This window comes from Hypanus sabinus, chromosome 19, assembly GCF_030144855.1.
Source record: "Hypanus sabinus isolate sHypSab1 chromosome 19, sHypSab1.hap1, whole genome shotgun sequence".
Lineage (NCBI taxonomy): Eukaryota > Metazoa > Chordata > Chondrichthyes > Myliobatiformes > Dasyatidae > Hypanus > Hypanus sabinus.
The window spans coordinates 37468603-37495568 of NC_082724.1; the positions used below are offsets into that span (position 1 = coordinate 37468603).

Consider the following 26966-nt stretch of genomic DNA (forward strand, 5'->3'; position numbering starts at 1 on the left):
TCCAAGATAGCCTCATTCCTGGTTGGTTCAAGCACAAGTTGTTCCAAGAATACATCCCTTAGACCAGGGGTCAGCAACCTTTACCACTGAAAGAGCCACTTGGACCCGTTTCCCACAGAAAAGAAAACACTGGGAGCCGCAAAACCCGTTTGACATTTAAAATGAAATAACACTGCATACAACGTTTTGTTTTGCCTTTATTCTATGTATAAATAAACTATAATGTGTTGCATTTATGAAATTGATGAACTCCTGCAGAGAAAACGAAATTACATTTCTGCATGCAACAAAAACATTTTGAACTCCGAAAAAAAGACGTTGGGTTGAAGGTTACTTTTAAGTAAAATACTCAACGTCTATTTGAGTCCTTCTTGTATTTATGAAAAACGCCAAACTTAAATTTGCCGCCAGCAGCAAACCAAAAATAACGTCAGCCAGCTGTCAACCTGAAAAATAAAAGGACTATTTCACTGAACAATGAAAACATATGAATATACGTAAAATAATACGCAATTAAAATATTTATCATACTTCTTCAGGTTGACTCACACCTGACAATGCAGTCGTATTCAGTAGGGATGGATCGATGCTTAGGGGAGTGACCGGGAAGGATAATGTGTTTTTTTCCTCTCTGAACTCACAGAAGCGTTTCCCAAACGATGTTTGCATTGCGATGATTGCAGAATGTAAATACTCCGAATTTATCATGTCGTGACATTGTTTGAACTCTCTCAAATTGGGGAAGTGAGACAATGTGCCTTTCTGTAAATCTCTGGCAAGCAACGTCAACTTGCGCTCGAATGCAAAACATCCCCCAACATGTGCAGGGCTGTACGTCCTTACCCCGTTGAAGAGCTGTGTTCAGCGTGTTCAGGTGCGCTGTCATGTCTACCATGAAGTGTAGCTTTTCCAGCCACTCTGGCTGTTCCAGCTCAGGAAAGTTGAGCCCTTTGCTGCCCAGGAAAGTTTTCACTTCTTCCAGACGCGCAACAAAGCGTTTCAGCACCTCCCCTCTGGACAGCCAGCGATAAAAACACGTTGTAGCGGTTGCTACACGCAGTCAGTAAACTGCAGTCAAAGATAGCTTTATTCGAACTAAACAGCCTTGCTTTTAAGCCTCCCTCAACCCGCCCCCCATGGGCGCGGATGCTGCAAAAGACACGTACTCACAAACCCCCGTAGGCTATCTCCCTTAGCCTGAACGCTGGCTAATTGTGAGCCGGTTCGGATGTGTCAGGAAATGGGTCGCCCGCCACAACGTCTTATTTAGATTGTACAAGATCACCATAATCTTCAAATTTAGATTTACATTTCAAAAACTAACAAACTAACATAAAAAACATATTAATTAAATACTGACCATGTAGCGGTGTGCTACACGCAGCGCTAAAATTACAACACGGAGTCGGTAACTGCAGTCGAAGGAAAAAAACTTTATTCGAAATCTTCAGCCTCACTTTTAAGCCTCCCTCAACCTGCCCCCCCCCCCCATGGCGCAGAGGCTCCAAAGCTGTGCTCGCAAACCCCCGTAGGCTATCTTATTGTGAGTCGGTTCGGATGTGCCAGGAAAAGGGTCGCCACAACCAATTATTTCCCAAAGCAACAGGGAGCCGCAGCACAGACCTAAAAGAGCCACATGTGGCTCCGGAGCCGCGGGTTGCCGACCCCCGCCTTAGACATTCCACAAACTCCCTATCCTGGGGTCCAGCACCTACCTGATTCTCCCAGTTCACCTGCATGTTGAAATCTCCCATAACGACTGCATTACCTTTAGCACATGCCAATGTTATCTCCCTAATCAACTTGTAGCCAATATCCACGCTACCGTTTGGGGGCCTGTACACAACACCCATTAGGGTCTTTTTACTCTTACTGTTCCTCAGCTCAATCCACACAGACTCTACTTCCCCTGTTCCTAAGTCACCCCTTGCTAAGGACTGAATCTCATTCCTCACCAACAGGGCCACCACACCCCCTCTTCACATATTTCTGTCTCTACGATAGCATGTATACCCTGGTACACTCAATTCCCAAGCCTGATCCCCTTCTAGCCATGTCTCCGTTATCCCATCAATATCTCATAACAATATGAGAGGCATTGATCATGTGGATAGTCAGAGGCTTTTTTCCCAGGGTTGAAATGGTTGCCACAAGAGGACACAGGTTTAAGGTGCTTGGGAGTAGGTACAGAGGAGATGTCAGGGGTAACTTTTTTTTACTCAGAGTGATGAGTGCGTGGAATGGGCTGCTGGCAACGGTGGTGGAGGCAGATATGATAGGGTCTTTTAAGAGGCTTTTAGATAGGTCCATTGAGCTTAGTAAAATAGAGGGCTATAGGTAAGCCTAGTAATTTCTAAGGTAGGGACATATTCAGCACAACTTTGTGGGCCGACGGGCCTGCATTGTGCTGTAGGTTTCCATTACAATGTCCAATGAAGAGAGGGAACTTGCATTGTTCTCTAAGGAGTAGAAGAACTGCAAACATGAATAAAATATTTTTTCCTGATTTTTGCTTTATGAGAGCAGAGATTAAGAAGATGCAGTAAAGCAGAGATAGAGGAAATGAAGCCTAAAGGTGTTCATAGTAAACATTAGATGGATCAATTTAAAACAAGCAAGCATAAAGAGAGGGAGTGATAATAGGCAAAACTAAGGAAAGGAATAAATTGCCATGATTTTATGGTAATAATAATGATAAAGCTGTCAGCATCTATATTACTTGGAAAAAAATGGGGCACTTGTAGAGTCTGAACATGCCTGGTAAAATGTTCTACTCAGTCAGTCACTGTTTAGACATTTTAGTCAAAACAGTGACACTTTAGTCTGCAGGAGGAGGTCCTAGATGATTCCTGTAATCCAGGCAAACAGCATTGAAAATTTAAACTAATTACTACAAAAGTATTCCAAATTTATTTGTTTGTATAACTCCTCTAAAGAGGCAATGTCCATGTCAACAATGTGCTGCTGGTGTTTTGCAAGGGTCGGTGTTGGGGCTGCTTCTTTTCATGTTATCTGTCAATGATTTGGATGAAGTTATTGATGGCTTTGTAACCAAGTCTGCAGACAATACAAAATAGGTGGAGGGGCAAGTAGTGTTGAGGAGCAGGATGTCTGCAGAAAGACTTGGACAGATTGGGAGAATGGACTAAGTAGTGGCAGATTGAATATAGTGTAGGGTAGTGCCCAGTCATGCATTTGGTGTAAATAATAGAAGCATGGACTATTCTCCAAATGAGGAGATAATTCGAATATTAGAGGTGAAAAAAGGTCTTGGAGTCCTTGTGCAGAATTCCCTAAAGATTAATTTGCAAGTGGCAAGAAAGGCAAATGCAACACAGCATTCACTTCAAGTATAAAAGCAAGGATGGCACGCTGAGGCTTTAGAAGACACTGATGAGACTGCACTTGGAGTACTGTGAGAAGATTTGTTCCCCTTAGCTAAGAAAAGATGCGCTGGCATTGGAGAGGGTTCAGCAGCGGTTCATGAGAATGATCCCAGGAATGAAAGGGTTAACATGTGAGGACTATTTGTTGGCTCTGGGCTTGTATTTGCTGGAGTTTAGAAGAATGAGGGGAGATCTAGTTGAAATCTGCTGAAAATTGAAATGCCTAGATATAGTGGATTTGGAAAGAATTGTTTCTACACGACCAGAGGGTACAGCCTCATTATAAAAGGATATCCATTTAGAATAGAGATGAGGAAAAATTTCTTTAGCCAGAAGGTGGTGAACTTGTGGAATACATTGCTGTGGGTGGCTGCAGAGGCCAAGTTATTGGGTATATATAAAATAGAGGGTGATAGGCTCTGGATTAGGCAGGGCATCAAAGTTTATGGGGAGACGGCAGGAGAATAGGGTTGAGAAGAATATTAAGTCTGCCATGATGGAATGGAGGAGCAGACTCAATGGGTCAAATGGCCTAATTCTACTCCTATGTCTTTGACCTTATTGTCTTACTTTGGTAATACAGTTAACACTACTTTTGGAATAAATATCACAAACCCATATTTTCTCATTTAATTAAACAAAGGTTCACAAGCACTAAAATATTAATGAAAGAATTATTAAGGGGCAGGCCTGACAAAGATTTAAAAAACCTATAATTTCTCCATATCAACTGCCAGCTATAGTGCAAGTAAGGTCACAAGTCACAGAGGGCTAAATTCTATTTGTAATCTTTTTCTCTTTGAACTTTTTATAATTAGCACCTGCCTTCACATTTAAGTGAAATGTTACTATTGTGCTGCCATTAAGAGTTTGCTAATAAAGAAAACTAACATTGAAAGCAAATTGTTATTTGCACTAGAAGATCTGTCGCTTTTCTTATGTTCCAATGTATTTACAATCAATGGAATTTTATTAACATTATGATCAGAAGTCTACAGTATTTTTATGATGCATTGCTTATGAATGTAAGGGTCACTGAAGCCTAGAACTTCAGTACAATTTTTGTTCTTGTCTTTCCAATCAGTCAATATATTCAATTCACAATCCAGCAATACACAAGTACATCATGAAGGTCAGATGGAGAGTGTATACACAGGCTTCCCAATTCATTCACACTTTAAAGGTAACAGTGCAGCCATTCTTCTATGAGTAGTGTCACATTCTTTGAGGAGATTTACTAGTCCTCAACTCCTTTCATATTTGGATAATTCTCTGGCCCTTGGCATTCCTTCCTTTTATGCAGAGATCAATATATCTTTTGGAATATATACCATTCTGAAATCAATAATGTGCTTTAAAACTGTAAATGCTCAAATCCCAGTGGGAACTTTTTTGTTCACAGTATGTCTGAGAGAGATGAAAGATTATAGGAATATTTTCACAGAATATCAAAGTTAACTAAATCATAATTAATGACATTATACAATTCAATTATCTACAGAACACAAATCAGCAAATATTGTACATGATTTGTTCTTGCTTTATTTTCAAAAGATATCCTGGTGTGCAGTCCCCCTCCCATTTTATTAATATTGTATATCATCTTTCTGAAACTTTGCTCATGGCACTCAAGAGCTTCATGCGCCCTCAGACTGTCTCAAATGTCCCAGATTGGCCATTTCTTGCAGCTTGTCCGGGAAAAAATAAGTAGCATCAACGGCAGAATCCAGAGTAATTTCTGGCTTTTTGGAATAACTTACTGGCTCAAATTATTCCCAGCATCACAGAATTTTTTTTTAAACTTTTTCTCCATCTGTTGGCTTGTTTACAAATTATACTTGTTGAAATGTTCATGCTGGTATTCTTCTGAGATCCTCTTTCCATTATGGAGCTTGAAGAGGAATTATGGAGCAAGACAGAAAAAAATGATAGATATCAGGCTATGCCTCAGCAAGATGGATTCATACCGTATTTCAGAATTTATAGCAGGCCTGGCAGAGTCTACACAGTGATTTTCTTAAGAAGGCCGATTGAATTTGCAATCCATGTATTGCAGCCTTATAAAAAAATCTCCTTTTCCACACTCACACAAGAAATCAAAGACATTTACAGAACTAGGACTTCAAGTGTAAACCTGAAAGCTGAGTGAGTTGGGGTCAAGTAAATTATTAAAACTTGTAAGGACTCAAACCTCATTCCAAACCATTTCCATCCCAGTTTTTCCAAAGACAGAACAACAGGTGGACACCATGTTGTTTTTTAGAAGTCAGACTGGAAAATTAAATATGTTTATTGGACTGGCTGGTTGAAATATGACCTTCCGTGTTTAGTATGTGGCTGTGTCTGTCATATCTCATGAAACCTGACAGCAAGAGGAAAGGACGGTTGCAAGAAATGTAAATATATCTATTTCCCTAATGTGTTGCTGAAGCACTTTAATTAGCTATTTCCTTAAAAAAAAACTTGGTTATTCAGCCCAGTACATCATGGGTAAAGCCCTCCCAACCACGGAGCACATCTACACAAAACATTGTCGTAGGAAAGCAGTGTCCACCATCAGAGATCCCCACCACCCAGGCTACGCGCTTTTCGCAACGCTGCCATTAGGTAGATGGTACAACAGCCTCAAGACTCGCAGCAACAGATCTAAGAACAGTTACTACCCCTCAACCATCAGGCTCTTGAATAAATGGGACAACTACACTCACTTGCCCATCCATTGAGATGTTCCCACAACCAATGATCTCACTTTAAGGACTCTTTATCTCATTATCTGTTGCTATTTATTTATATTTTCATTTGCACAGTTCATTGTCCTCAGCACTTGAGTTGATCTTTCATTGATGCTCTTATAGTTACTGTTCTATAGATTTGCTGAGTATGCCCGCAGGAAAATGAATCTCAGGGTTGTATATGGTGATGTATATGGATTTTGATAATAAATTTACATTGAACTTTGAACAGAGAACAGACTTTGAACTTTGGGCAAATTGAGAGTGAATCACTAGTTAGCAGATTTTATTAGCCAGCACTGAAGTTAATTAGTATGTTGAATTTTCCTGTTTGCTTTTCTAAAACTCAGAATCAGATTTATTAGCACTATTTAATATTTCGTGACATTTATTGTCTTGAGGTATCAGTATAGTGCAATGTTATAAAATCTATAAATTGCAAAAATAAATACAGTAAAAGAGGAATAATGAGGTAGTGTTCATGGGTTTATAAACCATTCATAAATCTGATGGAGGGGCAGAATCTATTGTTCAGGCTCATTTTCCTCCTCCCTGATGGTAATAATGAGAAGACAGCAAGTCTGATCACTTGTCTGTAGTTTTATTTCTGGCATATAGACTGAGGGCTCAGAACCAGTGATGAAGACTGTGAAGCTATGTTCACGGGAGGTGAATGAGCTCTAATAGTTCTGCTTTGAATCAGTAGTCTGGGCCATTTTCAGGGATCCATCTTCAGAACTGAATGAATATGCCACAGTCGTTGCCAACTTCAAGGCCTGTGTGGATGGGTGTGTGCCTTTAGGAATATACCAAACATACCAAAATCAGAAGCCTAGGATGAAACAGGAGATTTTCAGTCTGCTGAGGGATAAATCTGTGGTGTTCAGAACTGGTGATCCAGAACACTACAAGTCCAGGTACGACCTACAGAAGGCCATTGTAGAAATGAAAAGGAAGTTCTGTCTGTAATTAGAGACACAATTGAATGCACGACAGCAGATCAGGGATTCCATCCCATTACTTCTTATAATGTAAAGCATAACATTATAAATGGCAGCAATGCTGTACTCCCTGATGAATTCAATGTCATTTTTGCACACTTTCAAAGGGAGAATAAAAGAACATCTGGTAACCCTGCTATTTCTGTCTTGGAGGCTAATGTCAGAACATCCTTCAGTCAGAATTTCCACCTGCTTCAAAGGGGCATCAATCATGCTATTGGCTGCTATTTGCCAACAAGCAGAGGGCTTACAGTGGATGCAATCTCACTGGCTCCCCACTCCACTTTGGACCATGTGGGCAACAACAATACCTACATCAGGGTGTTCTTTATTGATTACAGCTTATGCACATTCATCAAACTTCTGATCTGAAATTAGACAACCCCACTATCCCCATTCACCTATTGACCTAAGCTGATCCCCTTCACCATCAATCACATCCTCTGATCAGCAAGCCTTATTTCACTAATTCTACCCGTGTCTTCCAATCCCACCTCCCTGGAAAGCTAAGCCCTAAACCTGGATTTTGTCTCACCTGTCGTCCAGTCACAGGGAGGTACAGAGTCATTGAGTCCATGTTGACCATCGACCACACATTTACTCCACTCCGGCATTAATGCTATTATTTCCCCAAATTCTCTTCTGATTCTACCACCTATTTACACAAAGGGGACAATACTTCTACTAACTTGCATGTCTTTGGGATGTGGGAATAAACCTCCATAGTCACATGGAGAATGGGCAAACCCCACACAGAAGTGGAGGCCAGGATTGGACCCAGTTCTCTGGCACTGTGAGGTAGCAACTCTACCAGCCGAGTCCCCGTGTCTTCCATGCAATGCTAAATTTCTGAGAGGGGGATCATCGGCAGGACTTCATGAACTGTTTGATCAAGGAGTGTTTACGGCTACTGACCAATCATTCATTATTTGCAGTATATATGAGTTAATGTTGAAAAATTTAGTGTCGGCACTTAAGTATGTTATTAGTTATGAATGATGCTCTAAACTCAAGCATAAACGTAGTTTAAACTTGTGAAAAGCCATTTAATTTGTGTTGATATCTGACCATTGGAAAAATTGATCACAATAGAATTCCAACATCTTTTAAAGAAACTCAACGGGCAAGTTTCACCACAAGGAGAGAGTGCTGGCACATTTTGGTGGAAGGGATGTCAAATCATGGTGTTGCAACTAGATGAAGGGTGAAAAGATCCCATGCCTGCACTTCAGTTAAGAGTAGGATTTTTATCCTTTCTGCATTGGATAGCCACTAATCAAAAATCACCGAAAAGCAACTATTAGATGCTTATTATCTGAAGCTAGTGGAAATTTACAATTTTTTTGCTGTGTTTTAGACACTACTACAGTGAATTGTTATTATGTATTTCATTGTGTGTAAAGTGCTTTGCAAGGCCTGAGGTCACGAAAGGCATTTTCTAAGTGCCGCCGCAATTTTCAAGCACCACAGGCTGCATTTGACTGTAATAACGCAGATGAAAATTGGGAGGCAGAATGGGATGGAGGCAAGGACCATAGTCAGGAGAATTTATGGAAGGTTGCAACTGGAAGAGATTAAGATAAGATGAGGCCAGATTTTTACACAAGTAGTTTTTAAAAATGGGGCTTTGGATGCTGATCTGTGTAACCATGCTGAGGTAGAATTTTGTTTGGTATGACAGACAAAGGATTTAAATTCAGTCAAGGCCAAAGGATGTACGTATAGGAAGCGAGTTTGACAAGCATCGATTGAATTAAGGTTAGAGCTTAGTGAAGGCATTGTGAGCATGTGGGATAGTGTTAAGTGGCAGGAAGTGACATTGCAAGGGTGGATGTCACACGTGTATGGGACTGGATTTTCTTGGTACATCAAATAAGAAATTGTAAATCCATTTTTTCATAGAAGTATCTACAATTCAGAACAAATAGTACCCTGAAGCAATATTTCCACCATAAAATGTTATTAAAAGCTGGATAGTTCTGATTTTCTAAATATTTATACATGTTAAATAATTCCTTCAGGATGTAACAGATTGAAATCTAGAAAATCAAAACAGATTAAAGCTCATTTTGTGCTGAGGTTTTATATACTTCAGCAAACTATCTAGTGCAAAGATACTACAAAAACCTCTGCTAAGATGGAAAAGACTTCTAAAGAATTTTCATTTCCTTTTTAAAGAAATATGCTGCAAGGTAATATAATCTATTTATCAGACCCTTGGTGAGTGATGAAGGTCTGGTGGAGAGGCAAAGTATTTTGAGTGATGAACATAAACCTTCACAGAATGCAAATGCAAAATTCAGGTTAATGAAGAGCTGGCTGGCCCTGCACAACACTTAACCTCTATCAACAGAATTTGCACGTTTATTGGATGGGCAAGTGGATGAAATTTGGTCTGATAGTGCATTTTTTTTAATCCCAGTGATAATGTTGCTAGTTCAGATACAAAATGTCATCCCCTGTGTGCTTGTAGTCTGTGGGGTGTGGGAGCTGCTGGATAACATATTGCTGAGGGTGAGGGTAGAAAATCCAGCTGGAGACATAGTGAGTAGGCAGACTGTGACCCCAGTCAGGCTGTAACTCTAATTAAATACTTGCATTGCTAACTGAGAACTTAATGCACACTAATGCCAATTCTTATTCATGCATGGATGAAAAATTATTCAACTGGAGGAAGAAAACCCTGACTCTCCAGCACAACCATCTATTTAAGGGGAACAGCAAAATGTCATTTAAAGCAGAGGGGGCTCCTGGCAAAGCCAGAGTTAATGTCCATCCTTAGCTGCTTTGAAAAACAGTGGCTTGCTGTTCTACTGCTCAAGGTGGTGAGCAGTGAGTTCCGGTATTTAGGCCCAGTAACGATAAGAGAACATTGATATAGTCCCAAGTAATGGTGGTGTTGGACTTGGAGTATCTCCACATGTTTGTTGCTTGTTCTTCTTATTTTCAAATATCACTGTTGAATGGCTCAGTGCATTTTTAGAAAGTACGAACACGAGATGCAGTGCACTACACCTGGAGTGAACCGATGTCCTGAAGGGTGAACGGGGTGCTAAATAAGCCAACAACTTTAACCTAGATGGCTTCAAGCTGATTGAATGCAATTGGTGCTTAACTCAGCTTGGTGACACAATCTTGACTGATAATGGAAAGGCTTTGAGATGTAAGGAGCTGGCTGCAGTGTGTCCAGTGTTTGGGTAACATCCTCATCCTACCCCAGAGTTTGCATAACTGACTCTGTTAATTCTCTGTTCAAAGGTTACCCCCATAACCCTCTCCATCTGTCCCTGTGCCCAACCCTACTGGAGGTTATTAAAGGACTATTGTTGATCTGAGGTCATTCAGTATTCTAAATCTGTCAGGATGTGGAAAATTGCTGAGTTTTTCATAACTTCTATTTTATTTCTTGGAAGTTTCCTTGTAAGTGAGTTCATAGGTTGTTCAATGATGGGGTGAGTGAAGTTATCCAGTTTGGTACAGGTGCCTAATGGATGAGGGGTAATAACTGTTTTTGAAGCTGGTGGTGTGAGAACTAAGGCCCCTATAGCTCCTTCCTGATAGCAGTGGTGAGAAGAGCACGTGGTCTGTCTGGATGGTGGGGTCCTTGATGGCGGATCCTGCTTTACTACGGCAGTGTTCCTTGTAGATGTGCTCGGTAGTGGAGAGGACTTTACCAGTGATGGACTGAGCTGTACTCATTGTTTTTTTTTGCATGATTTTAAAGTTCAAAGGCATTGATGTCTCCATACCAGCTGTGATGCAACCAGTCAGTATTCTCTCGCTGTGCATCTAAAGAAGTTTGTTAAGAGTTTTAAAAGACATGAAGAGTTCTCACAAACTTCTAAGAAAGTGGAGGTGTTGGCATGCCTTCATTGGAATGGCACTCAAGTGCTGAACTCAAGACTGATCGTCTGAAATAATAACATTGAGGAATTTAAAGTTACTGACTTTCTCCACCACTGAACCTTGGTGAACTTTGGCTTACGGGCCTCCAGTTTCCTCCTCCTTTGAATAAGACTTGCATCTTATTTAAGTTCCTTAATTATCAGTTGGACTGTGATTTTTTTGGCTTCAATATATCTCTGAGTCACTGGACAACAATTCTGGATATCATTTCAATGATTTAACCAATGCAAGACTGTATCTGTACTGCGAGTATGTGCGTGCGTGTATGTACAGCTGGAGTGGTATTCAGTGTGTAGAGAGAAGAGGTTATAAGGAACCTCTTCTTTACCTGTGAATCTGAGTTGTTGTTTATTGTGTCTGGTGGTACAGATATGGCCTCCCCTGCATTGGTGAGACCCGTTGTAAATTGGGGGAAATTGCTTCGTTAAGCACCTCCAAACCATCCACCACAGACAGGATTTCCAAGTGGCCAAATATTTTAATTCCGATTTCCATTTTCAGTCCAGCTGGTCGGTCCATGGCCTCCTCTTGGGCCAGGATGAGGCCACCCTCAGGGTGGAGAAGCAACAGCTTATATTCCTTCTGGGCACTCTCCAAGCTGATGGCATCAGATCCAGTTTAATTGTCATTCAAGCCATACATGGATACAGCTGGGTGATACAGCTTTTCTCTGGGGCCAAGGTGCAAACACAGACACGTGTTTAAAAGAATGAGAAAAGAAAACACATTTTTAATCCATAAACCCGAGCAACAAGTCCTGCAAATTGATGCTCCCGGCAGTCCACCTAGTAATTCCAACAATATAACAGTGAAGGGCAGCAATGAAGGGAGAGGCCACCCTCAAACGAACCTGGATGCCAGACCACAACACAAGCCTGCAGCTTGAGGCATGGTCCTTGCTACAACCGAGGCAACACTGTTACCTCACCAGCAAACAAGGGAAGTAGGCCTGCAGCAAATAATGCCCAGCAGAGTCCTGCAATTACAAAAGAAACTTGCCAGATACTCATTCACTGTTTTACTACATGCCACCTTTGCGCCACACTAAGATACCGACTCCAGTGCTTCCGGGTAGCAGGCAGCAGCATGGTCTGCATTCAGGTCAGCTCTTCTGAACCCAGTCCGGTTTCTCCTGCGGTCCGACTGCCTGACTTGAATCCCTCGGCTCAACAGTCCACCTTGACCTCCCTCGGCCAATTATACTCTGAACTGCTGGCCAGCTACTTTGAACAATGAGCTCAATGGTGTGGTGGATCTGCTATACACGTAGTTACTGGAATCAAGAATAATCTCACTATGTATAAAAACATATTTAACAAAGAAAACAAAAGCAACTTTGGTTGTTCTCTGAGGGGCTGCTGTGTGTATATGCACTGCACTGACAGAAGTCAATGAATATTGAATTCTCCTTCAGCTGAACAAACTCCCCCTGCCCCCTGGTCTTCCTCTATTCCCCACTTTGTCCTTTCACTTCTTCTTACCTACCTATTACTTCCCCGAATCCCCTCCTACTTCCCTACGTCCTATTGTCCACTCTTTCCCACCCCAGGTTCTTTCTTATCTAGGCTTTGATGTTTCCTACCCACCTGGCTTCAACTATCACCTTCCAACTAGCCTCTTTCTGCACCCCTCACCTTTTTATTCTGGCATCTTCCCCCTTCCTTTTCAGTCCTGAAGAAGGGTCTCAGCCCAAAACATTGACTGTTTCCTCTTTTGCGTAGATGCTGCCTGACCTGTTGCTTTGGAGTTCCAGTATCTGCAAATTTCTTTGTGTATGAGGTTACAAGGAAATAATTGGAGGAATGTGATTACTCAAGTGCCAGCATATATTCTTTGGGCAGAATGCCTGCTGGGTCACCAGGGGTAGTGCGTAGATCGCAGTGCCCTTGCAAACCTCCTGACAGACTGAATCTTTGATTGGAGAGTTTCTTTTGTTGTTAGATTGAATGTTGAATTTGCCATGTTGTTTTTAGGTGTTTTTGTATTGGTAACCTGTTGCTAATGATACCACTGTTTTTAATTCCCAGTTCTATATATGGGGAATGTTGGACTTTAAAGGGAGAGAAATGTTGTAATGTGAGTATTATTAAAAGTAAGTTAATACTAATCGGGAAGCTGTTGGTAGCAAGAGGCGGGATCCGGGGTTGGCGGGGTCTTTACTTCCGCTCTTTTTACTCCCAGTATGCATTGTATATAGTTCCTCCACCCGTGACACATGAGGTACCTGGAAGCCTCTGTATTGTAAATATCATTTGCCATCCCTGATAAAGATGCTCTTTTGGCTATCAAGTTGCTGAGTGGTCTTTTTCTAAAGAAGAAGTTACCACAGATATGGTTACTTTTTTTGCTGAATTTTGTTTGTTATGGAACCTAGTGTTCATGTTTTTAGCTATTGACATTGATTATAGTATCATCTTTCTTTATTTCAGGTGATGGAGACAGTTGTGACAGAAATTAGGTGGTTGCCTGTTTATTTTTATAAAACTGTCCAATTTAAATTCAAGATTGCTTGTTGTCATTTCCCATACATAAGTGCATAGGAGAACAAAATAATTGTTACTCCAGATCCAATGCAGAACAAAAACACAAGAACACAATAATAATAATACACGCAATAAATATACGTTCATAGGATAGCTTATATATGTGGATTGATTGTATATCCATCGAGTGATGTTAGGCTGTACCTAAGGTGACTGACAGGAAATAACTAGTGGTGGAGTTAGTGGGTGGAGGTATTGATCAGTCTTATTGCTTAGGGAAGTAACTTGTTTGCTTCCTTTCTTTTTATTTTGAGTCTGGTGGTCCTGACATAGATGCTACATAGCCTGACCCTGGGTGGGAGTGGGACAAACAGTTCATGAGCAGGGTGGGTGGGATCCTTCATGATACTACTGGCCCTTTTCTGCACACAAGTCCTTGATGGCAGGTAGGCTGGTGCTGGTGATGTGTTGGGCAGTTTTGACTTCCCATTTTAGAGCCCTATCCACCGCAATGCAGCTTCCACACTGAGCAGTGACGCAGCTTACGCAGATGCCCTTTGCCGCACATCTGTAGAAGGATATGAGAATTGATGTGAAAAGTCTTGCTTGCATAAGTCTCCTCAGAAAGTAGAGGCATTGGTGTGTAGAATGCTTTATTGAACCATGAGAGTCAACATATGGCATTGAGATGGTTGATTAGAAATTAAAGTAACGGTGTTGAATGTGACAGTGTTGCGAATTAGATCAAGACAAAATGCCTGTCCAAACTAATGTTTCCTGCCAGCCACATCAGCTCATAACACTGGAGGATTGTTAAAATTAGTTGACTGCAGCATGTTTAATTGGTAGCTAATGTCAGTGAATGAAAAGTTAGAGGCTTTTTGTCCAAATGAAGAAGAAAGAATATCTGGAGCAAGCTGGAAAAATGAGAGAGACAGTGACAAAGATGCCTTTACTTAAGTTTAGTGATAGCCAGTTTCAGGGAAACTGTTAATTAGAAACCTGTACCAAGATGAGTAGCAACATTACAGATTTCTCATGTTGTAATTACAAAATTAAAATTCACATTAAATTTTAATCTGTTTATTCACATGACAAAATTTTGGCTAATTTCCTTCTTGTAAGCAGGTAGTAGATTCTGCTTCTGGGAGAGAATGGTACCAAACTATATTGGTCTCTGCAGGTCCTTTGGATTCAGCAGCTCCATGGCAAACAGCTTGTTCTCCATATCATGCTGCCCTGGCTTGTATATCACATAGACAGCTAGCATGCAACATCCATTGTCGACCCTGACCAATGGAAGGCCTCAAGAGATTGGTGATGTTAATTCCACACCCAGTCCACACCCAAATCTATTGGGCAAATTATACAGGCTTTGGTTATTCTGCTGCAAGTTATAACATTTCTCATGCACACACGTCAGATGCGGATGTCTTAATTAAAGAAATAAACGTCCTATGGTGTTGCCATGGTAGCATATTCTTTTTTCATTGTAATGTTCATGCACCATAGACAACCCCATCATGGCTACTGAACTGCACTGCCTGAATATAGCATTAAGTTTTAATTCCCTGACCATTCAGAGTTTTTACTAATGCTGTTGGGATTCAATCTTATAGGCACCCCATTATACTGCAAATCCAGATACATTTTCTTCCATAATGTAGTAGCTGTAATGTAGAGCCACTGCTTCACGATGCAAGAGGCCTGGGTTCAATCCCAGCCTTGAGTGTTGTCTGTGTGGAGTTTACATGCTTTCCCTGTAACAATGCGAATTTCCTCAGGATGCTCTAGTTTTCTCTCACATCCAAAGATGTGCAGGTTGGTGGGTTAATTTGCCACTGTAAATTACCCCTAGTGTGTAGGTATATTGTTGAATCTGAGGGTGTTGATGAGAACAAAAGTAGGACCAGTGTAAATGGGTGAGTAATGATTTGATAGACTGAAGGGCCTGTTTCTGTGCTGTATCTCTATGAATAAAGTGTCTCAACTCAATCTTCCTAAGAAAATAATTTAAAAAAACTTAAGATGCATCTGATAATATTCAGGGTTTGGAGAAGGTGTACAAGAGGTTTCCTGGACTGGAGTATATTAACTACAAGGAGAGGATGGATAAAATCAGATTGTTTTGCCTGGAGCATCAGAGACTGAGAAGCAACCTGCCTGGCAGAAGTCTATCATGTGAGGCATGGACAAGGTAGATGGCCTGAGTCTTTTTCCAAGGGTGGAAATTTCAAATAATAAATGGCATAGGTTTGATTTGAAAGGGGCAAGTTTAAGTAAGATTGGCATGTCAAGCCTCATACAGAGTGGGAGGTACCTGGAATGTGCAATCGGGGGGGGGGGGGGGGTAAAAGCAGTTATCACAGCTAAATGGTATTTAGAAAGACACTTGAACAGATAGGGGACAAAGTTATGGACCCCGTAAAGGCAGATGAGAGGAGTTAGATCGGTTGGTGCAGACATGCTGAGCTGAAGAGCCCTCTCCTTCACTGTGTTGTTCCGTGTTCTACAAAGTTCTTTTGACTCAAGATGGTTTCTTACATTTGATACCCAAATTCTAAATAAAGTCGAAAGATTGTAATCGCACAGAGAAAAAGCACTTCTTTTTCTTTCCTTGTAAGGAAATTATGAAATAGAAAATCATCCAGCTATACAACAATTACAAAAGGCATTATAATTCAAATGGTCAATTATGACCTTTCAGTCTAGACTTAGTAATTAGCTATTTACTCACCATTAACCTTCTGATATTCACTCTGGGTTCCACCAGGATGAATAGACTCCAGAGCTCAATAGATACTTCAGCCAAATACGGGCAAGGGAACTGAATAAAGAAGTGAGGTGGAAGTGACTGCCCCATGAAAACAGACGCTTGATCACAAAAGTCTGTGTTGAATCTTCACTGAACTGACAACAGTAGTATCTTTCAGATTAATGTTAAACTATGGATCCATTTGTTTTCTTTTAAGGTAGTAGTAACTGATTCTTTAGCAGCATGCACAAAATGCTGGAGGAATTCAGGAGGTCAGTCAGCATCTCTGAAAGGGAATTATATATTTTTAAAAATCAGTCATTCAGGCCAAGACCCTTCATCAGGTCATTTTGCATGTCTTACTCAATACTTCCGGCACCTGCAGAATCTCTGTGCCACTGATTCTTTAACATTGTCTAACTACTGAGACAGGATTATAGGCAGGGAGTCTGACAAGGTAGCTTAAAGTGATAACACATTTTATTATAAAATAGCAGTTCTGTTAAAAACATAGTACTTAGAGAGGCAAGTCAAATTTCACACAAGATACAGCTCCTGAATTATCATCAGACCAAGTAAAGTGCAATAAAGTGTGTTAAGTTACTACACCAGTATAATAAAGCACATCAATCCCTCAAGCTTACATGAAAATTTAAGACTAACCATACAAATACCACAAACTCAAGCTAAGTGTACAATGTCCTGGGTATGTTACTCAAAATGGCCTCTTTGGTTTGTTACAAGTAGGAATGTTTCTTTGTCGGATAAGTATTTCTCTAGCCGTTGTTTCACTTTAGAATGGCTGATATGGTAATTGTATTCATTTGTTAATCAATGGGGAATGCCATTGTGTCTTGTGATGCTGGGAACTTGGGGGAGGGGTTTTCGCGGGTTTTTTGGGAGAGGCCGAGGAAGACACTGAAGAAGGTGGACGTGTGCTGGACTGCTCGTAAGACCACCGGGGTGGTCCCAGGTGCGACGGCCGGATGGGTCGATTGGTTCGTTGATTGAGCTCCAACCAGTGCACTAAACAGACTGAACTTTGATAAGTGGCGCCTTTTGTTTTTTTCCTTGTGTATATATATTGTATTGCTTACTACTCTTTTTAATTTTAGTAAACTCTTTAAAGTGTATTTCATAACAGTATTTGTTGTGGATTTGATACTGTTGGCGGGCTCGAGGCGTAAACTCGATTCTCACAGCACCTGCGTGTACGGGAGGTGGGTTGGAGAGTGGCTGGATCCCTTTTTCCCCTAGACATATACCAGCCTGTTGGGTAAGGGTTACATTTGTGGGGGCTCGTCCGGGATTGGATTGTCAGGGGCTGTGGAGTCGCAGGCAGCAGAGCGGAGATGGACAGAGACAAGTTTGTTTGTTGGTGCCAGTTTGAAGGTGTACTGGTACAGTACGCATGCGTAGTGAGCGGAGTGGATTTTCGAGTTTCGGGAGACGCGATAGTGCGGGGTTTAAGTTTGGTGAAGGGTATTGGGCAGGTAGAATTGGTAGCTAGACGGTGTGGTAAAGAGGTAGAGTCTAGCTGGGTGTCGGTTCGTACGAGTGCTGAAGTCAGGACGGTGGAACTGCCGGAGACGGTCAGTGTACCGGGGGAGGAGGGGCCGTGGGGGCTCCACTCCTACAAGGATGAGGCTGAGGAGTTAGACCTAGAGGTGGACCCCAGAGAGGTGCCCGGCACTAGTAAAGGGAGGTGGGAGGAGGGAGTCGTGACTAAGCCCCGCTCCCCAGGTAGGGTGGAAGTCTCGGAGCTGGCAGCCGCACTTAACTCCCTGGTGGGGGTGGCCGAGAGGCCACGGCTGAAGCTGGGGGTGTTCTCCGGAGCCAACCCTACTCCGGATGGGGAGGTGGACTATGAGACCTGGATCGAGCATACGTCTTTGATGTTAGAGGAGTGGCCAGGCTCAGAGGAGGAGAAGAGGCAGCGATTGGTGGGAAGTTTGAGGGGTTTAGCAGCCAAAACCGTCCGGGAGTTGAAAGCTGAGAAGCCTGGGGCCTCAGTGGAGGACTGCCTAGAAGTTTTGGAGGGAGCGTTTGGGTTGTCAGGGGAACCCTGGCTGCTTTTAGCAGAGTTTCAACGCCTGGAACAATGGAAAGGGGAAAAGCTCTCCGAGTACATATTTAGGATGGAGGGGATGCTCTCGGGGCTGCGGCGCCGAGGGGTAGTGAAGGCGATTGACGTGGCTAGCGTGAGGATGAGTCAGCTATTCAGTGGCTCTCTGGAGGAGGACAAGGTGGCGTGGACTATCCGTCCCCCTCCATCCTTCGGGCAACTGATTAGAGAGGTGCGAGAGGAAGAGAGAGCGTTGGGGCGGAAAAGGGGCGCGGGCCTACAGGAGCAATCCTCAGCGATACAGGAAGTGGTGGCTGAGTGGAGGAATGACAATCCCCCGGGGAGTAGGGAACCCCCTTTGGAGGGGAGGGACAGGGGAGGTACCTACTCTCAGGGGCGATCAGTGCAGTGGATTGGGAGCAGGAGCCGTCCTGGGAGAGGAGGGGCGGCCGGCAGTGTGTGCCTTAACTGTGGGAAAGAGGGGCATTTCAGGCGGGACTGTGGAAGGCCGAGGGTGTGCTATAGCTGTGGAGAGGAGGGTCACTTTAGGTGGGATTGTGAGAGACAAGGAGTCCCGCGGAGGACAAGCCCCCCTATGACTAAAAAGGGAGAGGTGTCGGGAAACTTAGGAGAGGCTCAGTGAGGGAACGGACTGGAGCCTCTGGAAGAACACGTTCCCAGAGATCAGCCGGAAGACAACCGGGTGCCCACGCCTCTGTTCCGGATGGGCTGGTAGGACCCCGTGCCAGTGTGGGTCTACGGATAGAGGGAATTTACGCAAAAGCCGTTCTTGATACGGGATCGCAGGTGACCTTATTGTACCGGTCTTTCTACAATCAACATCTAAAGCATTTGCCCGTAACACCATTTGACGCCCTGCAGATTTGGGGTGTGAGCGAGGGTGACTACCCGTATGATGGGTACCTATCGGTGAGATTGGAGTTCTCGGAGGGCGACGTGGGAGTGTCGGAAGCTATTGAGACGTTGGTGTTGGTGTGTCCTGACCCGGTGGAAACCGGTGGTGCTGCCCTCCTGGTGGGGACTAACTCCCCAGTTGTGCGACGGCTCCTGGGAGCTTGTAAGGAGAAAGGGGGGGAAGACTTTCTGGAGACCCTCTCGGTGCATCCAGTGTTTCGAGCAGTGTTCGCAGAAGGGGTTGCCTCCCAAGGGCTGGACCCGGAGTGTAAACGAGGGACGGTGTGGTGTACGCAGGCGAGGCCCAAGGTGATCCGACCCGGGGAGGTAGCCCTAGTGATGGGGACCCCCAGATTCCCAGGAGTGCCGACGGGAGAAGCCCTGTTAGTAGACGCCCCAGACGATCTTGAAGGGGAGACACGATTTCCGGCGGGGGGCGCTGGTGAGGCCCGAAGTGCAGAGACCAGGGGTAGTACATGCGAGGCGTATAGCTATAAGTGTCAGGAACACCACGGCAAGAGAAATCACCTTTAAGAGGGGAATGCCGCTGGCACATCTGTTCCCGGTGACGGTAATGTCCAGCGCACCAGTGCGGACCCCTAACGGGGAGGGATCGGAGCATCGAAGGGAGCTGACCGCTGAAGCCTTTAACTTCGGGGATTCCCCAGTGTCGCCGGAGTGGAAACGCAGGCTAGTGGAGAAGATGCTGAAGATGGAAGCTGTTTTTTCTCGGGGCGAGTTTGATGTTGGCTGCTCCAAAAGCACTCGCCACACCATCCGGGTGACGGAGGACACCCCGTTCCGAGAGAGATCCCGGCGGCTGGCTCCGGCAGATGTTGAGGACGTGCGACAGCACTTGTGCAAGTTGAAGGAGGCCGGAATCATAGCTGAGTCTCGAAGTCCTTATGCGTCCCCAATAGTGGTGGCACGGAAGAAGAATGGGCGAGTGCGCATGTGTGTTGACTACAGGACGTTGAATCGGCGAACTGTCCCTGATCAATATACTGTCCCAAGAGTCGAGGATGCGTTGGCCTGCCTGAGCAGTGCAAAGTGGTTCAGTGTGCTGGATTTAAGAAGTGGGTATTACCAGATCCCGATGAGTGCGGCCGATAAAGAGAAGACCGCTTTTATCTGCCCGCTGGGGTTCTTTCAGTTCGAACGAATGCCCCAAGGCATATCCGGAGCCCCAGCCACCTTCCAGAGGCTCATGGAGAGAACTGTGGGGGATATGAATCTGTTGGAGGTGCTGGTGTACCTGGACGATTTGATAGTGTTCGGATCGACTTTGGAGGAACATGAGGAGAGGCTGTTGAAGGTGTTGGGTCGGCTTAATGAAGAAGGGTTGAAGCTTTCCCTGGACAAATGCCAGTTCTGCAAGTCGTCGGTTAACTACATTGGCCATATCATTTTGCGAGAGGGAGTGGCTACTGATCCAACCAAGATAGAGGCTGTGACCACCTGGCCGAGACCCCAGAAAGTGGGTGCTCTGCGCTCATTTTTGGGGTTCTGTGGGTATTACCGGCGATTTGTGAAAGGATACGCCAAAGTGTGTCACCCGTTAACTCAGCTGTTGTGTGGCTATCCCCCGGTGGGGAAGAAGAGGACGGGGAACCAGAGGCAGGATGCTGGAGGATACTGGAACCCGGCGGAACCTTTTGGCTCGAGATGGGATGATCAATGTGAAGAGGCGTTCCGATCTTTGAAAAGGGCACTGACCCAGGCCCTGGTGTTGGCTTTTGCCGATCCCCAGAAGCCATATGTGCTGCACACGGATGCCAGCCGAGAGGGTCTCGGGGCTGTTCTGTACCAGGAGCATGGCAAAGCATTGAGGCCGGTAGCCTTTGTCAGCCGAAGCTTGTCGCCATCGGAGAGAAACTATCCCACTCACAAGTTGGAGTTCCTGGCGCTGAAGTGGGCGGTGGTGGACAAGCTGGGCGATTACCTTTACGGAGCCAAGTTTGAGGTGAGAACGGATAACAATCCTCTCACTTATATTTTGACTTCGGCGAAGCTGGATGCCACAGGACATCGGTGGCTGGCGGCATTGTCGGTATATGATTTCAGCCTGAGGTACCGCCCCGGAAGCAAGAATATCGATGCGGATGCATTGTCTCGTCGGGAGCCGGGGGAGGAGGAGAGGGACGAGGATTGGGAGAGTGTCCCTGCCCCTGGAGTGAAGGCGATGTGTCAGTTTGTTATCACCGTGAAGGCCGAGGGAAGAGGGAGGCTGGAACGAGCCGTGGACCATTTGGGGGTTTTTGATGATGCCATACCCCTAGCTTACTGTGACCTGACCGCTCTGGGGACTAAACAGTTGCCGGAACTGAGTCCGGGGGAAGTGGCAACTGCTCAGCAAAATGACCCGGGCATTGGCACAGTGTGGAGAGCGGTCGAGAAGGGGGATGGGGCGTTGGCTGAGAAGGCGAAACACCCATACGTGCCTCTGTTGTTGAAGGAGTGGTCTCGGTTGAAGTTAAAGAACAAAATCTTGTACCGGGTAACGACGCCTCCGGACCAACCCCGCTGTTGGCAACTGGTCCTGCCGGAGGAGTATCGCCAGACTGTACTCCAGGCCTTACATGATGATTCTGGACATTTGGGGGTGGAAAAGACATATGGATTACTCAAAGACCGGTTCTACTGGCCCCAGATGAGGGGGGACGTCGAAGAATACTGTAGGGGATGCCGTCGTTGCATCCAGAGGAAGACCCTGCCAGTGTTGGCGGCTCCACTGTCGCACTTGCAGAGTGCGGGACCTCTGGACCTGGTCTGTATGGATTTCCTGTCGATTGAGCCTGACACCAGCAACACCGCGAATGTATTAGTCATCACCGATCATTACACTCGCTATGCTCAGGCATTTCCCACCAAGGATCAGAAGGCGACGACAGTGGCGAAGGTGCTATGGGAGAAGTACTTTGTGCATTACGGCCTTCCCAGGCGAATCCATAGTGATCAGGGGCGGGACTTTGAGAGCCGCCTTATCCAGGAATTACTGACTATGCTTGGGGTTGAGAAATCCAGGACTACCCCTTACCACCCACAGGGAGATCCTCAGCCAGAGAGATTCAACAGGACCCTGTTGGATATGCTCGGGACGCTGGAGATTGGGCAGAAAAGCAGGTGGAGTTGTCATATTGGACAACTGGTTCACTGTTACAATTGTACTCGCAATGAGGCTACAGGGTATTCACCCTATTATCTGATGTTTGGGCGGGAAGCGAGGTTGCCCATTGACGTGTGTTTTGGAGGTGGAGTGGGTGAATTTCCCGGGAAGTCCCATCTAAAGTACGTGTCCGACATGAAGAGGGAGTTACAGCGGGCGTACGAGTTGGCCGAGGCGGCGGCTACCAAACAAAATCAGCGGAATATGATGCGGTATGATCGAAAGGTGAAGTTTGTACAATTATTACCGGGCGACCGGGTCCTTTTACGGAATTTGGGACTCCCTGGTAAGCACAAGTTGGCAGATCGATGGGCGGCCAGCCCCTATGTAATAGAGAGCCAGATGCCGAACCTGCCAGTTTACCGGGTGAAACCCGAGGATGGAAAAGGGCCTATCAAGATACTCCATAGGAATCACCTGCTGCCACTGGGTCAAGCGGTGCAGGTGGATAAGGAGCCTGAGTGGGAGGTTACGCCCAGTACAAGGACTCTGCGAGGGAGCGGAGAACGGGAAGAGCCCGCTGCTGAAGAGCGGGGACGGGTCCCTCACTCGGGAATGGCTACCGATTCAGAGGAGGACGACTCAGATGAGTGGGTCCTGTTCCCATTCGCTGGTGCTCCAGTACCAGGAGAGGAGGCTCCTGGCCCTTCCCATACTGAATTGGGTGAGAGGAGGGAAGGTCTTGAGGGTCAGATGGAGAGGCAGCCTACATTGGTGGGAGAGAGGGTGGAATCTGAGCGTGAGCCGGAGAGATCTCGGGTGAGGGAGGACTCCTGTGAGGAAGGGGGTGCGGGTCTGTCAGGTAGACCTGGGGTGTCCGAGACAGTGGGTTCGCAGGTGACGAGGGAGCCCAGTGGGGCAGAAGGGGTATGGAGATCTCAGAGGATTAGGCGCCCCCCGGAGCGGTTGACATATGTGGTACCGGGAGAACCGAGTGTGATTTCTACTGCTCTGGGTAGTTATGTCATTGCCTTCTGCAGCTGTGTTGGGTTTTGTGTGTTGCAAGAAGCTTTGGGGACCTCTAGTAATGCCATGAGGGCATGACATTTGCTGGTGGGGAGAGAATGTACAATGTCCTGGGTATGTTACTCAAAATGGCCTCTTTGGTTTGTTACAAGTAGGAATGTTTCTTTGTCGGATAAGTGTTTCTCTAGCCGTTGTTTCACTTTAGAATGGCTGATATGGTAATTGTATTCATTTGTTAATCAATGGGGAATGTCATTGTGTCTTGTGATGCTGGGAACTTGGGGGAGGGGTTTTCGCGGGTTTTTTGGGAGAGGCCGAGGAAGACACTGAAGAAGGTGGACGTGTGCTGGACTGCTCGTAAGACCACCGGGGTGGTCCCAGGTGCGACGGCCGGATGGGTCGATTGGTTCGTTGATTGAGCTCCAACCAGTGCACTGAACAGACTGAACTTTGATAAGTGGCGCCTTTTGTTTTTTTCCTTGTGTATATATATTGTATTGCTTACTACTCTTTTTAATTTTAGTAAACTCTTTAAAGTGTAATTCATAACGGTATTTGTTGTGGATTTGATACTGTTGGCGGGCTCGAGGCGTAAACTCGATTCTCACAGCACCTGCGTGTACGGGAGGTGGTTTGGAGAGTGGCTGGATCCCTTTTTCCCCTAGACATATACCAGCCTGTTGGGTAAGGGTTACATAAGCAAAAGGCATTAAATAAAAATGCTATAGCAGTGACTCACACAAAGACCTACACCATCCTGCAAAGTACAAAGGAGCTACGTAAGTGACACACCTCATGTGGGTAGACTAGAATAAATAAACCAGAAGGATCAGCAATACAGCCACTCACCTCCCCTTCTGGACTGGACACCAACCTGAGCACCTGAGGGGCACGCTTTAAAGGCCACCTGTGGAGGAAGGTCCCACACCGTCTTCCCTCCTGCTGGAAACAGCAGGCACAATTCACTGTTCCATCTGGCTACAATTGTTTTGAATTTCTCCCGATTCTCAACCAATGCTTATTTCCCAACTAACATTACAAAAATAACATATGGTTAGTTTCACATCCCGTGACACACTGAGAGTCAGAGAACACTATAATAAGCACCGGCCTATCTAGACCATACCAAGCTATCAATCTGCCTAGACCTATTGCCCTGTCCCCAGGCCATAATCCTACATACCCCTAGCATCCACGTACCTATCCAATGTTCCCTTAAGTGTTGAAATCGAATCTTCATTCACCACTTCTGCTGGCAGCTTGTTCCACACTCTGACCACCCTCTGAGTGAAGAAGTTCCCCCTCAGGTTCCCTTAAATATTTCAGGTTTCACCCTTAACCCATGGCCTCTAGTTCTAGTCTCACTCACCTTCAGGAAGAAGCCTGCTTATCCTATCTCTACCCCTTATAATTTGTACACTTCTATCAAATCTCCTCTCATTCTTCTCTTCTTCACTCCAGGAAATAAAGCCCTAACCTATTCAACCTTTCCCTATAACTCAGGTCCTTAAATCCTGGCAACATCCACGTAAGTTTTCTCTTCACTCTTTCAATCATATTGACATCTTTCCTGCTCATAGGTGAGCAAAACTGCACACAATACCCCTAATTAGGCCTCACCAATGTCCTATACAATTTCAATATTAAATCCCAACTCCCGAACTCAATACTTTGACTTATGAATGCCAATGTGCCAAAAGCTTTCTTTACGACCTTATCTATTTGTGACACCGCCTGCAATAAGTTATGGATCTATATTCTCAAATCCCTCTGTTCTACCACCCTCATCAGTGCCCTACTTCTCCTATGTATGACCTACCCTAGTTTGTCCTCCAAAAGTGCAGCACCTCTTTCTTTTCTGTATTATGTTTCATCTGCCACTTTCTGCCCATTTTCCCAGTTGGTCCAGAATCCGCTGCAAGTTTTGAAAGTTTTCTTCACTGTCCACTATACCCCCACTTCTGGTGTTATCCACAACTTTGCTGATCCAGTTTACTACATTATCATCCAGATCACTGATATGGGTGACAAACAACTGTAGACTCAGCACGGAATGCCACGACACACAACTAGTCACAGGCCTCCAGTCAAAGAGACAACAGTCTATTACCACTCTCTGGCTTATCCTGCAAAACTAATGTCTAATCCAATTTACTGCCTCATCTTGAATGCCAAGCGACTCAACCTTCTTGACCAACCTCCCAAGTGGGATCTTATTAAAGGCCTTACCGAAGTCCCTCTAGATAACATTCATTGTCTTGCCTTTATCAACTTTCCTGATAACTTTCTCAAAAAATTCTATAAAACTTGACCTACCTATAAAACTGGACTTGACCTACCACACACAAAGGCATGTTGACTATTCATAACCAGCCCTTGTCTATCCAAATAGAAATCAAAGCTTTGCATGCCATTCTTCAAATAATTTCATTACAGCATTGCGTTGAGGTACATACATGGAGAAATTAGCAAAAGAATCTAGAATAAAGTGTTACAGTTATAGAGAAGCCCTTGAGAATGTAAAGGTTAGCTACCTTCTTTCGCCATGGCAGTCCTGGAGGTGTGAGTATTCCCATGCTGCGCTTAGGGAGGAGTATCAGGATTTTGATCCAGCAATACTGAGGAAACAGTGATATATTTCCAAGACAGGATGCTATGTCACTTAGAGGGCAACTCTGAGGTTGTGGTGTTCCAATGCTTTTGCTGTCCATGTTCTTTAAGCTGGTAGAGTTAATGGGTTTGCAAGGTACTTAGTGAGAGGCTACAGTGCATCCTGTAGATAGAACAAACTGCTGCTATTGGCATCAGTAGTGGAGCGAGTGAACGGTTGTAGCTGCTGCTGTAAAATAAGCCTATCAAACTATCAAGCAGGCTGCTGTGTCCTGTATGGAGTCAAGTGCTGTTGAAGTTGCACTCATTCGGATAAGTGGAGAGTACTGTATTCCATCACGTTCCTGGCTTGAACCTTGTAGATGGTGGGCTTTGGGTGTTAGGCGATAGGATTCTCACTGCAAGATTCCCAGCCTTTGACTTGCGTATATGGTTATTCCAGTTCAGTTTCTGGTCAACGGCAACCCATCAGGGTAATGATAGAAGAGGCTTCAGTGATGATAGTGCCATTGTATATGAGGGGTTTATGGCTAGAATTTATCTTGTTGGATATTGTCATTACTGGCACTTGTGTGGCACAAAATCTACTTACTTGCTAACTATCAGCTATGATTTTTGACAGTTAAAAAAATTGGACATTTAAAGGTATTCAAAAGCATTAAAAATGAAGCAAAATGTGAATACATTCGTAAGTTTCTATTTTTCTCTGAATTAAAAATAGGTTTTTCCAAACAAATAATTGAAAACATTAAAAAAAAGGAAAGAAGTCGCTTGCTATCAGCAGCCTTACAATCCTCATTAATGTCAGTGGGGTCTTTACAGCCGCTGGATCCAAGTGCTAATTCTCCAGTGTAAGTGTATGGGAATCTCAACAAAATTGGGAGAATTTACTGGCAGATGGTGCATCATCTGACTCAATAGAAATTGGCTGTATTTCCTATAATATGGTAATAATCAAACTTCTAAAGCATCTCTTTGTTT

General features: G+C 44.5%; 1 long non-coding RNA gene across 1 annotated transcript; it reads right to left on the minus strand.

The window, feature by feature from the left end:
* Positions 1 to 258: 258 nt before the first annotated feature.
* On the minus strand, positions 259 to 24424 carry LOC132378129 (uncharacterized). Its single transcript, XR_009506896.1, has 3 exons — positions 24225 to 24424; positions 16246 to 16549; positions 259 to 446 (listed from the first exon to the last, which is right to left on the minus strand). It is a non-coding gene; the product is annotated as an uncharacterized LOC132378129 (long non-coding RNA).
* Between the last annotated feature and the right edge of the window lie 2542 nt (positions 24425 to 26966).